Below are 11,366 nucleotides of genomic sequence, written 5' to 3'. Positions count from 1 at the left end.
AGAAGTTTTTCCAGTTCCTGATGCTATTTCAGATGTAATTTCTAGGGAATGGAATAGACTGGGTACTTCTTTTACTCCTTCTTCAAGGTTTAAGAAACTGTATCCTTTGCCGACTGATAGATTGGAGTTTTGGGAAAAGATCCCCAAAGTTGATGGGGCCATCTCTACTCTTGCTAAACGTACTACTATTCCTACAGCAGATAGTACTTCTTTTAAAGATCCTTTAGATAGGAAACTTGAATCTTATCTAAGGAAGGCTTATTTATGTTCAGGTCATCTTCTTAGGCCTGCTATTTCTTTGGCTGATGTTGCTGCTGCTTCAACTTTTTGATTGGAAACTTTAGCACAACAAGTACCAGATCATAATGTTTATAGCATTGTTAAGCTAATTCAACATGCTAATAATTTCATTTGTGATGCTATTTTTGATATCATTAGAATTGATGTCAGATATATGTCTTTAGCTATATTAGCTATAAGAGCTTTATGGCTTAAATCTTGGAATGCTGATATGACTTCTAAATCAACATTGTTATCTCTCTCTTTCCAAGGTAATAAATTATTTGGTTCTCAGTTGGATTCTATTATTTCAACTATTACTGGAGGGAAGGGAGCTTTTTTGCCTCAGGATAAAAAATCTAAGGGTAAAATAAAGGAGGCTAACCGTTTTCGTTCCTTTTGTCAAATTGAGGAACAGAAACCTGACCCTTCCCCTAAGGGAGCGGTTTCCAATTGGAAGCCTTCTCCAGTCTGGAATAAATCCAAGCCATTTAAAAGATCTAAATCAGCCCCCAAGTATGCATGAAGGTGTGGCCCTCATTCCAGCGCAGCTGGTAGGGGGCAGACTAAGATTTTACAAGGATGTTTGGATCAATTCAATCCAAAATCATTGGATTCAGAACATTGTTTCTCAAGGGTACAGAATAGGTTTCAAAGTAAGACCGCCTGTGAGAAGTTTCTTTCTCTCACGCATAGTGATGTCGCGAATTGTTCGCCAGCGAATAGTTCCCGGCGAACATAGCATGTTCGCGTTCGCCGCGGCGGGCGAACATATGCAATGTTCGATCCGCCCCCTATTTGTCATCATTGAGTAATACTTTGACCCTGTACCTCACAGTCAGCAGGCACAATCCAGCCAATCAGCAGCAGACCCTCCCTCCCAGACCCTCCTACCTCCTGGACAGCATCCATTTTAGATTCATTCGGAAGCTGCATTCTTAGGGAGAGGAGGGACAGTGTAGCTGATTAATAGGGAAATTGATAGCTAGGCTAGTGTATTCAGTGTCCACTACAGTCCTGAAGGACTCATCTGATCTCTGCTGTAAGGACAGCACCCCAAAAAGCTGTTTTTTTTCCTGTGTAATCTAATTGCAGTTGCCTGCCTGCCAGCGTGTGTGCCAGGCTCACAGCGTATACTGTGCCCACTTGCCCAGTGCCACCACTCATATCTGGTGTAACAGTGGTGTAAATTTAAAAAAAAAAACTTTTTTGACTGTGAAACATCAGTCTGCTTGTGTAATCTAATTGCAGTTGCCTGCCTGCCAGCGTGTGTGCCAGGCTCACAGCGTATACTGTGCCCACTTGCCCAGTGCCACCACTCATATCTGGTGTAACAGTAGTGTAAATTTAAAAAAAAAAAACTATTTTGACTGTGAAACATCTGTCTGCTTGTGTAATCCAATTGCAGTTGCCTGTCTGCCAGCGTGTGTGTCAGGCTCACAGCGTATACTGTGCCCACTTGCCCAGTGCCACCACTCATATCTTGTTTAATAGTAGTGTACATTAAAAAGAAAAAACTTTTTTGACTGTGAAACATCAGTCTGCTTTTTTGTGTCAGGCTCACAGCGTATACTGTGCCCACTTGCCCAGTGGCACCACTCATATCTTGTTTAATAGTAGTGTAAGTGTACATTTAAAAAAAAAAACTTTTTGGACTGTGAAACATCAGTCTGCTTTTTTGTATCAGGCTCACAGCGTATACTGTGCCCACTTGCCCAGTGCCACCACTCATATCTTGTTTAATAGTAGTGTAAGTGTACATTTAGAAAAAAAAAAACCTTTTTGGACTGTGAAACATTAGTCTGCTTTTTTGTGTCAGGCTCACAGTGTATACTGTGCCCACTTGCCCAGTGCCACCACTCATATCTTGTTTAATAGTAGTGTAAGTGTACATTTAAAAAAAAAAAAACTTTTTTGACTGTAAAACATCAGTTTGCTTTTTTGTGTCAGACTCACAGCATATACTGTGCCCACTTGCCCAGTGGCACCACTCATATCTTTTTTAATAGTAGTGTAAGTGTACATTTTAAAAAAAATGACAGGCAGAGGCAGGCCACCCCGCAGGTGCCGTTGTGGTCCCTTTGGCCCTAGAATAATGCCCAGTGTTCAGAGGCCATGTACCATGAGTTTGAGGGGACGTAACAGGGATTAAACTGATAAGAATAGTACTACTTAACATACCACTCATATCTGGTGGCACAGTAGATTGCACGCGCAGTGCCCCAAATTTGAAGTAGGAGGACCGACCAAGCATCTTTTTTCATCTCCCGGTTCCTAAAATCCATGCCCTATACACGTCCCCTGCTAGGGGACGTAACAGGGATTAAACTGATAAGAATAGTACTACTTAACACACCACTCATATCTGGTGGCACAGTAGATTGCACGCGCAGTGCCCCAAATTTGAAGTAGGAGGACCGACCAAGCATCTTTTTCCATCTCCCGGTTCCTAAAATCGATGCCATATACACGTCCCCTGATAGGGGACATTACAGGGATTAAACGGATAGGAATAGAACTACTTAACACACCTTATAATAAAAATAATGGAAAACAGCACACCAATTTTCCTTTTTCAGTGGGGCACGGAGTAACAGACTTGCCAAGTCTCACCAAAGTCCATAAATTTCAAGAAACTCCAGCCACCAATTTCTTTCATGTACATGACTAAGAGCCTAATGCTGGCTTGAAACGTTGTATATCAATGGGACCCATGACAAAAGAATAAAGGTCTTTTAAAGAAATTGGTGGCTGGAGTTTCTTGAAATTTATGGACACCTTATAATAATGCAGAGAGAGGCAACGCAGAGAGAGGAGTCTGAAGAAGAGGAGTCAGAAGAGGAAGGTGGCTTTGAGGAGGTGAAAGACCAAACACAGCAGGCGTCCCAGGGGGCTTGTTGTCACCTTTCGGGGACCCTTGGTGTTGTACGTGGCTGGGTGGAGGAAGAGACCTTCAATGACCTCAGTGAGGACAAGGAACGGGACATGGCTAGCTTGGTATCCAACCTTGTGCAAATGGGGAGTTTGCGGTTGTGCAAATGGACTGTTTGCAGTTGTTTGCGGTGCGTTAAACGGGGAGTTTGGTCTGTCACTGTGAAGCGGGCGTAACCCTTACACTACCTGATCAATACAACATCATACCTGATGTTTTAAAGCACGTTATTCAAAACAATTTAGGAATGTTAGGTGATTTATGCCCTTTATGGATTAAAACCAGACTCTGCATCAACTATGTAATTTTCTGTGGGAGTTTTGCCATGGATCCCCATCCGGCATGCCACAGTCCAGGTGTTAGTCCACTTGAAACAACTTTTCAATCACTATTGTGGCCAGAAAGAGACCCTGTTGGTTTTAAAATTCGCCTGCCTATTGAAGTCAATGGCGGTTTGCCCGTTCGCGAACTTTTGCGGAAGTTCGCGTTTCACGAGCGTAAAATTTTATGTTCACGACATCACTACTCACGCATTCCAGTGAACCCAGCAAAGGCTCAGGCTTTCCTGAAGTGTGTTTCAGACCTGGAGTTATCTGGGGTAATTGTGCCAGTTCCTTTTCAGGAACGGGGTCTGGGGTTTTATTCAAATCTGTTCATTGTCCCAAAGAAGGAGAATTCTTTCAGACCAGTTCTGGATCTAAAAATTTTGAATCATTAGGTAAGAATACCTACATTCAAAATGGTGACTATAAGGACTATTCTGCCTTTTGTTCAGCAAGGGCATTATATGTCTACAAAAGACTTACAGGATGCATATCTTCCTATTCCGATTCATCCAGATCACTATCAGTTCCTGAGATTCTCTTTTCTAGACAAGCATTATCAATTTGTTGCTCTTTCTTTTGGCCTAGCAACAGCTCCAATGATCTTTTCAAAGGTTCTCAGTGCCCTACTCTCTGTAATCAGAGAGCGGGGTATTGCAGTGTTTCCTTATTTGGACGATATCTTGGTACTTGCTCAGTCTTTACGTTCTGCAGAATCTCACATGAATTAACTAGTGTTGTTTCTTCAAAGACATGGTTGGAGGATCAATTTACCAAAAAGTTGTTTGATTCTTCAGACAAGGGTAACCTTTTTAGGTTTCCAAATAGATTAAGTATCCATGAATTTGTCTCTAACAGACAAGAGACGTCTGAAATTAGTTACAGCTTGTCGAAACCTTCAGTCTCAATCATTCCCTTCAGTAGCTATGTGCATGGAGGTTTTAGGTCTCATGACTGCAGCATCGGACGCGATCCCCTTTGCTCGTTTTCACATGAGACCTCTTCAGCTTTGTATGCTGAAAAAACACATCCAGGGATTATACAAAGATATCACAATTAATATCCTTAAATCCCAATGTTCGACTATCTCTGACTTGGTGGTTAGATCACCATCGTTTAGTTCAAGGAGCCTATTTTGTTCGTCCAGCCTGGACTATGATCACAACAGATGCGAGTCTTTCAGGTTGGGGAGCTGTCTGGGGATCTCTGACAGCACAGGGGGTTTGGAAATCTCAAGAGGCAAGATTATCATTCAATATTTTGGAACTCCGTGCGATTCTCAGAGCTCTTCAGTTTTGGCCTCTTCTGAAGAGAGAACCGTTTATTTGTTTTCAGACAGACCATGTCACAACTGTGGCGTATGTCAATAATCAAGGTGGGACTCACAGTCCTCAAGCTATGAAAGAAGTATCTCGGCTACTTGCATGGGCGGAATCTAGCTCCTGTCTAATTTCTGCGGTCCATATCCCAGGTATAGACATTTGGGAAGTGGATTATTTTAGTCGCCAGACTTTACATCCGGGAGAGTGGTCTCTTCACCTAGATGTGTTTTTTCAGATTGTTCAGATGTGGGGGCTTCCAGAAATAGATCTGATGGCTTCTCATCTAAACCGGAAACTTCCCAGGTATCTGTCGAGGTCCAGGGATCCTCAGGCGGCAGCAGTGGATGTGTTGACACTTCCTTGGAGTTATCAACTTGCTTATATCTTTCCGCATCTAGTTCTTCTTCCAAGAGTGATTTCCAAAATCATAATGGAGCGTTCGTTTGTACTGCTGGTGGCTCCAGCATGGCCACACAGGTTTTGGTATGTGGATCTTGTTCAGATGTCCAGTTGCCAACCTTGGCCACTTCCGTTAAGGCCAGACCTTCTATCTCAAGGCCCATTTTTCCATCAGGATCTAAAATCATTAAATTTGAAGGTATGGAAATTGAACACTTAGTGCTTAGTCATAGAGGTTTCTCTGAGTCAGTTATTAATACTATGTTGCAGGCTCGTAAATCTGTGTCTAGAAAGATTTATTACCGAGGTTGGAAGACTTACATTTCATGGTGTTCTTCTCATAAATTCTCTTGGCATTCTTTTAGAATTCCTAGAATTTTACAGTTTATTCAGGATGGTTTAGATAAGGGTTTGTCTGCAAGTTCCTTGAAAGGACAAATATCTGCTCTTTCTGTTCTGTTCCACAGAAAAATTGCTAATCTTCCTGATATTCATTGTTTTGTACAGGCTTTGGTTCGTATCAAGCCTGTCATTAAGTCAATCTCTCCTCCTTGGAGTCTTAATATGGTTTTGAGGGCTTTACAGGCTCTTCCGTTTGAGCCTATGCATTCTCTGGACATTAAATTACTTTCTTGGAAAGTATTGTTCCTTTTGGCTATCTCTTCTGCTAGAAGAATTTCTGAATTATCTGCTCTTTCTTGTGAGTCTTCTTTTCTGATTTCTCATCAGGATAAGGTGGTTTTGCAGACTTCATTTAAATTTTTACCTACAGTTGTGAATTCGAACAACATTAGTAGAGAAATTGTTGTCCCTTCGTTGTGTCCTAATCCTAAGAATTCTCTGGAGAGATATTTACATTCTTTGGATGTAGTAAGAGCTTTGAAATATTATGTTGAAGCTACTGGCTCTGGCTCACCCAACCACAACCCTCATAACCTGAAACTTAGTTCATTATCCCCTGTTACTGAGGATGAAGTTTCAGCACTTATACTACGCTCTCACCTCACTACTACCTGTCCCCTTGACCCTATCCCCTCACAGCTGCTCCCCTCTCTCTCTGCTACCCTTACCCCTATACTAACACACATTTTCAACCTCTCCCTTAGCACTGGTACATTTCCCTCATCAATGAAACATGCGCTGGTCACACCTATCCTCAAAAAAACCTTCCCTTGATCCTACCTCCCCATCCAACTACTGCCCAATTTCCCTCCTCCCTCTTGCTTCAAAGCTTCTCGAAAAACTAGTATATGCACGCCTATCCCATTTCCTTACGTTAAACTCCCTACTTGACCCGCTGCAATCCGGATATTGTCCCTATCACTCCACAGAGACAGCTATTGTTAAGGTCACCAATTACCTACTTACAGCTAAATCAAAAGGCAACTTCTCTCTGCTTATCCTCCTTGATCTGTCCGCAGCCTTTGACACTGTCGACCACCCTCTTCTGCTCCAAACCCTCCAATCCTTCGGCATCTGTGACACAGCCCTTTCGTGGCTCTCTTCCTATCTGTCAAACCGTACCTTCAGTGTAGCCTTCTCTGGGGCCTCCTCTGCCCCGTCACCACTTTCTGTCGGAGTACCGCAAGGCTCTGTCCTCGGTCCCCTTCTCTTCTCAATCTATACGTCATCACTAGGTTCCCTAATTAAGTCCCACGGTTTCCAATATCATTTGTATGCCGATGACACCCAAATCTACTTCTCTACACCAGAACTATCTCCTTCCTTGCTAACCCGTGTCACTAACTGTCTTTCTCACATCTCTTCCTGGATCTCCTCTCACTACCTCAAGCTAAATCTCTCCAAAACTGAGCTCCTCATTTTCCCCCCTTCTTCCAAAATCTCCACCCCCAATATCTCTATAACTGTCGACAACTCCATCATTACCCCTACCCCGCACGCCCGATGTCTCGGGGTCACATTCGACTCAGATCTTTCCTTCACTCCTCACATTCAGTCATTGGCTAAAGCCTGCCGCTTTCACCTTAAAAACATCTCTAAAATTAGACACTTCCTTACACAAGACACAACTAAGATTTTAATCCACTCTCTCATTCTTTCCCGCCTTGATTACTGCAACTCTGTCCTCTCTGGTCTCCCCACCTGCCGCCTAGCTCCTTTACAATCCATAATGAATGCCTCTGCCAGACTCATCTTCCTTACACGTCGCTCTTCATCTGCTGCGCCTCTCTGCCAATCCCTTCACTGGCTTCCTCTTGCCTCTAGGATCAAACACAAAACCCTCACTCTGACATACAAAGCCCTCAACTGCACTGCTCCCCCCTACATCTCAGACCTTGTCTCCAGATACTCTCCCTCCCGTCCCCTTCGCTCTGCTCTTGACCTCCTACTCTCCTCCTCTCTTGTCACCTCATCCCACTCCCATTTACAGGACTTCTCCAGACTGGCTCCCATCTTGTGGAACTCTCTGCCTCGCTCCATAAGACTCTCTTCTAGTTTTAAAAGCTTCAAGTGCTCCCTAAAGACTCTACTGTTCAGGGACGCATACAACCTACGCTAACCTTTCCTAATACCAGTTCCTCTCCTCCACTGCAATCCCCTGAACCCTCTTAGCATGTAAGCCTAATAGTGCAGCTGTTTGTGGATCACCTTCTTAAGAGCTGACTACAACAGTGCAACTCTTGGCAGGGCCCTCTACCATATAATTGTTTTGTTGTACACCCCCTTTGTTTATAGCGCTGCGGAATCTGTTGGCGCTCTACAAATAACCGATAATAATAATAATAATAAAGCTACTAAAGATTTCGAAAGACTTCTAGTCTATTTGTTATCTTTTCTGGTTCTAAGAAAGGTCAGAAGGCTTCTGCCATTTCTTTGGCATCTTGGTTAAAGCTTTTGATTCATCATGCTTATTTGGAGTCGGGTAAATCCCCGCCTCAGAGGATTACGGCTCATTCTACTAGGTCAGTTTCTACTTCCTGGGCTTTTAAGAATGAAGCTTCTGTTGATCAGATTTGCAAAGCAGCAACTTGGTCTTCTTTGCATACTTTTACTAAATTCTACCATTTTGATGTTTTTTCTTCTTCAGAAACAGCTTTTGGTAGAAAAGTACTTCAGGCAGCTGTTTCAGTTTGATTCTTCTGCTTATAATTTCAGTTTTTTTCATTATAAAGATTAAAACTTTTTATTTGAGTAGCGGATTCATTTTTCAGCGGAATTGGCTGTCTTTATTTTTATCCCTCCCTCTCTAGTGACGCTTGCGTGGAGTTCCACATCTTGGGTATTTGCTATCCCATACGTCACTAGCTCATGGACTCTTGCCAATTACATGAAAGAAAACATAATTTATGTAAGAATTTACCTGATAAATTAATTTCTTTCATATTGGCAAGAGTCCATGAGACCCACCCTTTCTATGGTGGTTATAATTTTTTTATATAAAGCACAATTATTTCAATTCCTTGTTGATGCTTTCGCTCCTTTCTTATCACCCCACTTCTTGGCTATTCGTTAAACAGAATTGTGGGTGTGGTGGGGGGTGTATTTATAGGCATTTGCGAAACTTTGCCCCTCCTGGTAGGAATGTATAGCCCATACGTCACTAGCTCATGGACTCTTGCCAATATGAAAGAAATTAATTTATCAGGTAAATTCTTACATAAATTATGTTTTGTTTTGATTCAGTATACATAAATCTGTTAGATTATATTAGTTCCAAATTTCTAGCTTGCTCCACATGTAGAGAAGTATTTTTGATAACAGGATGGTGTTGTTCCTGAACATTTTTTAGTTGGCATTCATTTAAATTCCTAGAATCCTATAATTTCTGCACAAAGGTCTAAATAAGGGGTTGTCTTCTAACTCTTTAAAGGGAAACATTTCAGCTCTGTCAGTTCTATTCCACAAAAAGAATTTCATTTAGGCCTTGGTTAGGATTTGTCCTATTTCAAGCATATTTCTCTCCCTTTGGAATCTAAAGTTGGTTAAAATTTAAAGTGTGCCTACACGACGCAGACTATGGGGCCTATCTATCAAGCTCCGAAAGGAGCTTGACGGCCCGTGTTTCTGGCGAATCGGGTTACGATCGTGTTGATTGACACCCCCTGCTGGCAGCTGATTGGCCGCGAGTCAGCAGGGGGCGGCGTTGCACCAGCAGCTCTTGTGAGCTGCTGGTGCAGTTAAATGCGGAGAGCGTATTGCTCTCTGCATTCAGCGTGTCGGATCAGGTCCGCAAGACATTTCTTAAATATGCCTCAGTGCGTTCACTGAAACTTAAAATAGTTTCCACATAGGCACACTCCAAATATTGCATAAATAAATGCCGAATAATAGGCCAAAACATAAGTTTGGGGTTTCGCTGTTTCTCTCGTTCAGAGAGGAATTGCCTGGTATTTTCGGGCTGGACTGTACTGTTAAGTCAGGATCAGACTGATATGCTACTGGAAAGTTCTTCTCTGTGAAAGGCACATGTTGAGCAAAAAGAGGCTGCTTCTTGGGTGGTAACTGGCCATAGAACAAGCTATTATGCTGTTGTTCGTTTCCAGGTTAAGCGCTTCTCTCTTTTTATTTATGCAAATTATGACTCTTAGGGAAGTCTCCCTAAGCGTGATGCGGGAATCCATACGTGGACCCGTTGCTCAGTGTACCTAGAGGGATATGGCTGCACCTCACTGACGAGGCCCACACTAGGCTGAAACGTATGTCTGGGGTTTTGCTGTTTCTCTCGTTCAGAGAGGGATTGCCTGGTATTTCAAGGCTGGACTGTACTGTTAAGTCAGAGTCAGACTGATATGCTACAGGAAAGTTCTTCTCTGTGAAAGGCGCATGTTGAGCAAAAGAGGCTGCTCCTAGGGAGTTAACTAGCCGTAGAACGAGCTATTATGCTACATTTTGTTCCAAGGTTGAGCACTTCCATATTTTTATTTATGCAAATTATGACCCTGAGGGAAGTTTATGTAAGAGTAATATGGGAAACCAGAAGTGGACCCGTTGCTCAGTGTGCCTAGAGGGATATGGCTGCATGTCACTGACGAGGCCCACACTGGGGTTTTGCTGTTTCTATTCTCATTCAGAGAGGGATTACCTCATATTTCGGGACTGGACTGCACTGCACTGCACTGTTTAGTCAGGATCAGACTGATATACTACAGGAAAGTTCTTCTCTGTGAAAGGCACATGTTGAGCAAAAAGAGGCTGCTCCTAGGGTGGTAACAAGCTATTATGCTACTGTTTATTCCTAGGTTGAGCGTTTCTCTCTTTTTATTTCTGATAATTAAAATTATAGTTCTACCTAACTGCATGCCTGTTATTTAATAATATAATTTAATGCTACTGACTACTATAACATAAATATATATCAACAAATATATCAATGTTATCATAGGGATGAAGAGGGCCCAATGTTGGATTAAGAGGAGCTGGATTTTCTCATGTTTAGTTTAAACTTTGGTTTTAGTTAGGGCTTTTTTGGGGTGTATTTTTTATTTTAAAGAATATAATTTTTTATTTTAAAATTTTAGGATAGGTTTTGTAGTTAGCCTTTATTATTGTGGGGAGTAGGGGGCTACTTGTATTGTAGAGGGGGTGTGTGTAATGTATTTAAATGTAAAAGAGATGCATTCACTTTAAAGCAATGCCATACAAAAAGGCTATTGTAATTTAAATTTATTGTTAGGGCTTAAATTGTTTTTGTTTGTTTTGGATGGGTTATATTTTTTATGGGACATGAGGATATTGTTAGGTATAATGGGGTTTTATTTATTTTGGATACTGTCTTTTTTATTTCTGTAACTTAAACTTTTTTTTCTATATCTTAGGTTTTTTAATTTTTCAGTAACTTAGGGGGTTTAGTTTAGAGGGTGGCTAGGTGTTAAGTAGAGTAGGGTTAGTTTGGGTTGGGGGTTGTGGTGGTTTAGGGGTTAATAGTGTAAGTTACTTGCAGTGAGCTAGTGGCAGTTTAGGGTACTTGTGTTGGGCTAGCAGCAGTATAGGGATTAATAGTTTTCATGGGTACTTGTGGTGGGCTAGTGGCGGTATAGGGATTAATAGTTTTGATGGGTACTTGCGGTGGGCTAGTGGCAATATAGGGGTTAATATATTAGATGAGTACTTGCTGTGGACTAGAATTGTTTCTCAGTTATCTGCACTTTC

This window comes from Bombina bombina, chromosome 7 (genome assembly GCF_027579735.1).
Source record: "Bombina bombina isolate aBomBom1 chromosome 7, aBomBom1.pri, whole genome shotgun sequence".
Classification (NCBI taxonomy): domain Eukaryota; kingdom Metazoa; phylum Chordata; class Amphibia; order Anura; family Bombinatoridae; genus Bombina; species Bombina bombina.
Note: the sequence above shows the minus strand (reverse complement) of the source record.